This window comes from Micropterus dolomieu, linkage group LG14, assembly GCF_021292245.1.
Source record: "Micropterus dolomieu isolate WLL.071019.BEF.003 ecotype Adirondacks linkage group LG14, ASM2129224v1, whole genome shotgun sequence".
In the NCBI taxonomy this organism is placed as follows: Eukaryota; Metazoa; Chordata; class Actinopteri; order Centrarchiformes; family Centrarchidae; genus Micropterus; species Micropterus dolomieu.
In genome coordinates, this window is record NC_060163.1 from 18,320,077 (window position 1) to 18,325,798 (window position 5,722).

The following is a 5,722-nucleotide window of genomic DNA, read 5'->3' on the forward strand; positions in this document are numbered from 1 at the left end:
CCATGGGCCGCGATTCACCTTACATCGTAAGTTTATTTGATTCTCTGTAACTATTAGCTGTACATCCACAACTCACTCACTTTGAGACTTTTTTTTTTTCTGGTTCTCTCTCTCTCTCTCTCTCTCTCTCACTCTCACTCTCACTCTCACTCACGCGCACTCTCACTCTCACTCTCTCTCACTCACTCTCTCTCACTAATTTTAGAGGCCCCTGTACCACAACCAGCTTTACTCCCACAGGCCCACTGCAACTCCAATTCCATTCTAAAGCTATCATTAAATGTACATTGCCAGAATGCTTTCACAAAACCTCAGTCTGGGAGTGGCTTTGATCTACTGATATGGTTTACGTTTGTGTGCTGATCTGTGTGTGTTTTGTTGAGCTGTTTCATGATTTTTTTTTTTTTTTTTTTTTATGTGTATGTTTGCCTGTTCGTGTGCCTGATCCGTCATGTATTAGAACATTTCAGATGCTCTGTGCTGTAAACCCATCAGCCCCACCTCCATTGCCGTTGGCGTCTTTCTCCCAATCACTCTCTCAGCTAGAGCTCGGTAGCAATTAATGCACTTATCAGTCATTGAATAAATATGCTGTCTGCCTGGTGTGCATGGCAAAGCCTTCTTCCTTTTTCATGAGTCCAGAGAGTCTAATGAATGTCAGCTTCTATATTCTTTGAGTCATTCTGTTGTATCCTGTTGGTGCCTGTATTCATTAGTGCTGTAGCTTGTGATGTAACTTTGAAAGTGAGACTTGGGTAATAAACATATGTCGTTTTTAAGCAATGTTTTATTATGGAGGTTCCTCTTAGGGAACTTAAAAGTACTTTTCTGCCATCTTAAATACAGCTAAGTGTTGAAAGAGACATTTTTTTCTGGACTCCAAGTATGTATAGGAAAATAGGAGGTCGTATGATGACTGATGATATTGGTACTTTCACTGGTTGGCTTATCATCCTTTTTCCTCCTGTCTCGGGTTATTTATATTGTTTGTGTGTGTGTGCACGCACAGCACCCTTTCCACATGGGGAGCAGCAGGCAATGGCATTACTTGTTTTAATGGAAGCTTATCTGCTTTTATTACCAGTAACTGAGCCACACCAGCAGTGAGTGATTTAATAAAGCCAACAGTACCCAGAGTTATCATACACTAATGATCCAGTGTGTGTTTGTGTGTGTTATGTCATATATGTCCGCAGCACTCCCCTGTGTTTGCTATTATTTCTTTTTTTTCAGTCTTCTCTTTCTCTCTCACTTGCTTCCTTTCCTTCAAAGTTGCAGTAAAGTGAAATTGTAGTGCAGAGATTCTCTAGCTGTTCCTTCATCTTTTCCTCAGTCTAAAAGTCTTCCAGCAATGCACCAGGCTAATCGCGTAAATGGGGAGAACTCTTTTGTGTAATAGATGGCAAGCATAATGTAAAGCTAATGAAGCTGTTAGTTGAGCTGGGGCCTCCCTTTTGCCCCTTTTCTCCCAGCCGGCTGCCTGGAGGGGGTCTAGAACTCCCTCTTTCTCTCCCTCTCCCTCCCTCATCCAGTCTTTTCATTTTTAAGTGAGAGATACAGACTGTGCATCTACTCCTGCCGTACTCCCGCTCTTATTTTTCACTGCAGTGTGGTTCTTTTGATCGAGTATTTCAGATATGGAACTTACCTACCACTTTGACTAAAAGGCTATCAACACTCATGATGGCAGCACACGCAGGTCTCCTCTCTGCTGTGCATCCATTTCAGAATCCCTCCTATGGTGCAGGTGAAATGGCGTTCCCTGCTTCCAGCAGTGCCTGCTAAATAGTGCAAAAGCAGACCAGCTTCCTTTCTGGTTAATGAAACTGCTCTACCCTTGACAATCTGTGATCCTTATTGAAACTACTTATTGAATCTACTATGTGTACATGCCTTCTATTTTTACTTCACTTCCTTATACACAGCTTGCTTTAATTGTCCCTACTGACCCCTGCCTTTTGACAGCTGATACCTAATATTTAGCACGAGTGTGCAGTGTCCTTTTACCCAGTGGGAGTTGGAGGTCACTTCTGAAGGCACTATGGCTCTTTTTTTACGCAAACACTATGTTATACAGCACTTGGGACAGAAGCAGCATTTGAAGCAGGCCCCAGAATTACTATTTAATGATCAGTAAGGTTGGTGTGAATTTGTAACTGTGAGACCCAGTTAGAGCTGCTGGAAGTGCCGTAGCTTTCTAATCAGAGGTCTGTTGTTGCAGCCGGTGGGTACTGCTGCCTACTCTGCAGGCAGATTGCGCGCTGCTGCTCACATAACACCGCAGCCAACCACCGACCTTGTTCTTCTGAGTGGCAGCCTCTTACATTTAGATTTATGCATTAACGTTCTTCGCTCTCTCTCTCGTTCTCTCTCACTCTCGCTCTCTCACGCTCTCTTCTCTTTCCTTTCTCCTCTCTCCTGGTGGGGGTGGACACAGAATGTTGATGAGAATCATCACAGTGACGGCTTGGGGGTGTGTTTTGTTTTGTGTTGTCACTGCAGTGCTACGCCTGTTGGCAACTTAGACACAGCATTGCTGCATTTGCATTGTTGGACATCCTAGCAGGCTGTATTTTTATATTCATGTCCACTCTCACACAGGTTGAGATGAGTCCTTGTGAATACATTTACATTAGGATAGCAGCAGAAACATTTTGTCTGTCTCTGCTGAAATTACCAAGTTCTACCTTTATGCCCTTGAATTACATTTCCTCTAGTTTAAGCTTCTGGGTGAGTCCTGCAGATACTCATTGATAGGAAGCTGCAGCTTGAAAAATCTGTATGTCAAGACTGAATTTCACTGGGCACTGCTGCGTCGCGTTCCTGCTGTGATGCGGCCACCATAGCTGATCGCTGCCTTTCTAGACAATGCTTCTAATTCCATGCGCGCAGCGTGTTCCCAGCGTCCCAGAACCGGCTCTCCACTTTGCTCCCCAAAGAATAGGCGACTAGTCTATTTTTCACCGAAACCGTGTCGAGCTGAACAGAACCAATTGCACCAGACGGGAAGGCAGACACAGAACTTCGTGTGCACATTCCTGATCGTATACAGCAACAACAAACACAATTAAAGTTGACAAAAATAGAAACCATATAACTATGTAGCCTATTTACCCATGGTAGAAGTGTAATAAACAAGGAATAATGACAAAATCAACCAAATCTAAGCAAGTCAACAAAATCGTGCAGAGGACGGAACAAAACCAGGTCACATACGCAGTGTTATAAAGCCATGCCTGGTGGAATTTAGGGCTTACACACTTGTCTTCTGCTTTTAAAATTCCAACCAAACAATGAAAAAACCTTTGTGTCTTTCTTTTTCTGTGAAGTTAGTTACTGACCTTTGCATCATTTTTTATGCATTGTCAGAAATGCCTAAATGTCAAAATAATATAGTAGTCTGAGACCTGAGGAAAAAATTGGAAACATTGTTAGACAGTTGGCCTTGCTGTAATGTTATCTAAATGACCTACTGAACTGACAGCAGGTTGTGGTTATAGTTGGCTGCAGTGCTTCATGGTTATCCTGACGATTATCCTGCAGTGTGCAGAAGGAATGGAGTAGAAAGCTGCAGAGGAAGGACTGTACGTTATTGATTGACAGTATGGGGCTGACCGGCTATAGGGGCTGGAGCTCGTTCTTTGCTACATGCACTCACTGACTGAAATATTGCAACAAAGCCATCTCAATGACAGTCAGACTAGAATCTTCTCTTGTGTCTTTGGCTTTCTGTATCACTCACTCTCTTTATCACCCTGTCTTTATATCTTTTTCTGTCCAAATATTTCTCTCAGCATCAGTGTCTTTCTTTCTGTGTTCTCTCCCTCTCTCTCTCCTGCTAGCTAGATTGCTGCAGAGCTCTTACAGAAAAGAAGCATAGTGAGATATGGCACTGCATCATAATGCCTCGGACATGCACTTATCGCTCACTCGCTGCACCTCTCCTCCTCTCCTGTGCTAAAAGTTTGACTGATCGTCGTCTTGGGTTTATTGACCCAGCGACAACTCATGTCAGACGTGTGCTCACTGTTGACACTGTGTGAAAAGCACTGGGGCTCACATGGTGATGTTTGTCACCTTCAAACCACAGAGGACTACGGTTAAAGTCTGTAAGAAAGCGAAATGCGAAGCTTGTTTGTTCCCTCAGTACTGTACTGTAAACATTCACCTGGGGGAAGCCCTGTGGAGTTGGCCCTTCAACAGGGGAGAGGAGGTTGGGCAGTGTTGCCTTGAGCAATGTTGGTTCTTGTAGCTTCCTCCATGTGAGGGTGACTCTGGATCTCTGGGGCATTTACTCAGAGCTTTGTCCCCAGTTTACCTCATGGTTTCACCTCATTGCTGCTGGTCTGTGCCAACCAGGCAGCTGCATGTATGCACACCAATGCACGAATGTGCCCGAAAGTCGGCATTAAAGTAAGGATGATTAGGGCAAAAAGTGTGCTGTGCATATAAGCTTTGGATCACAAGCAGGTCCTAAGGCAGGTTGACATCCTGCACCAGAAACCATTTGCTGCTTATCCCTCTGTTGTATTCTGCTCACGTGTTGTGCCACCCTACTACATCAAAGAGATGCAGGGCTGATTTTAGGTGGATTTTCAACCTTATCTCCTCTTTCATCTCATAAGAGTGTAGAGGTGATTGTTTTGCATACAGAAGCCTAAGTGGAATTCTAATTTAGATGTTTGGTTCACCCAAACTACCTCATAGTACTGTTTAGCCATGCAGATAGTTATCTCTGAGATTTCTGCTGATACCCCAGTCCACTTGAGGTGAATGACATTTCGCATGTATCGCTCACAGCATTAAATAAATTACATTTAAACATTTCAAAAGCAACATTTCCCCATAAACAGTGATGCTCACACTGGATAAATCAGACATCACAATCTAGGGTGAATATAATTTAAACTGCTGCAAAAGGCCATGACAGGTAAGTCTGAAAATATATTTTGTTTGTCATCTGAATTAGCCTACCCTTTATCTGATATTTACCTAACAGTAACATTCTAACATCCTACCAAGCTACTCACTATGCTATGCAAATGAAACTGAGTCTTCTTCAGACTTTGAGAGCTCTGTTGATGTCTGTTTTTATTTTCCATATTTTGCATATTAAATATCTTTATTTTATTTCTTTTTTAAAAACAGTATAAAATACACAGTATTGCACATAATAAATCAATTGCACTTCTTTAAGGTACAGATAAACATCTAGTTCTCTTGATGCTACAGCATAACTACTGAAAGAAACCAACCTGGCATGTACAAGAGTGGAGGTGTGAATCACATGTAGCCAACAGAAAGCAGCATGTTGGAGCTTGTGAAAGTCAAACCAGTGATATCTAGTAGTTTGCAAGGTGTTGTTGTGACAGTAGATAAAGATATTTCTTTTATGCCCTTGAAACCACTTTGGCGCATTTCCTGTGTTTTGGGGCAGTGTTTTTGGCTTTGAGAGGGACTTCGGTTTTATGCTCCTGCATACGTTACTAATGTAATGTTTTCTTTTAGATACTGGCTGCTGTCCTACTCATTAAAATGGTATTAGCCCTATTTGATGCTATACAACATATATTTATATATAGTAAATGCAAATATTATTTTGGCTGTACATAGTGTTTGAACCCTGTATGGAGTTACTACATGAATTTTTACTTTACAGTCGAATAGATGAGAAGCAGTGAGCTTGGGGGGGGGGGGGGGGGGAAAAAAAAAAAAAACTTGG

General features: G+C 42.4%; 1 protein-coding gene across 1 annotated transcript in view; it reads left to right on the top strand.

Moving 5' to 3' along the window:
* dock1 (dedicator of cytokinesis 1) overlaps positions 1-5,722 on the top strand; it is a 186,306-nt gene that overhangs the window by 73,807 nt on the left and 106,777 nt on the right. The window lies entirely within an intron of this gene.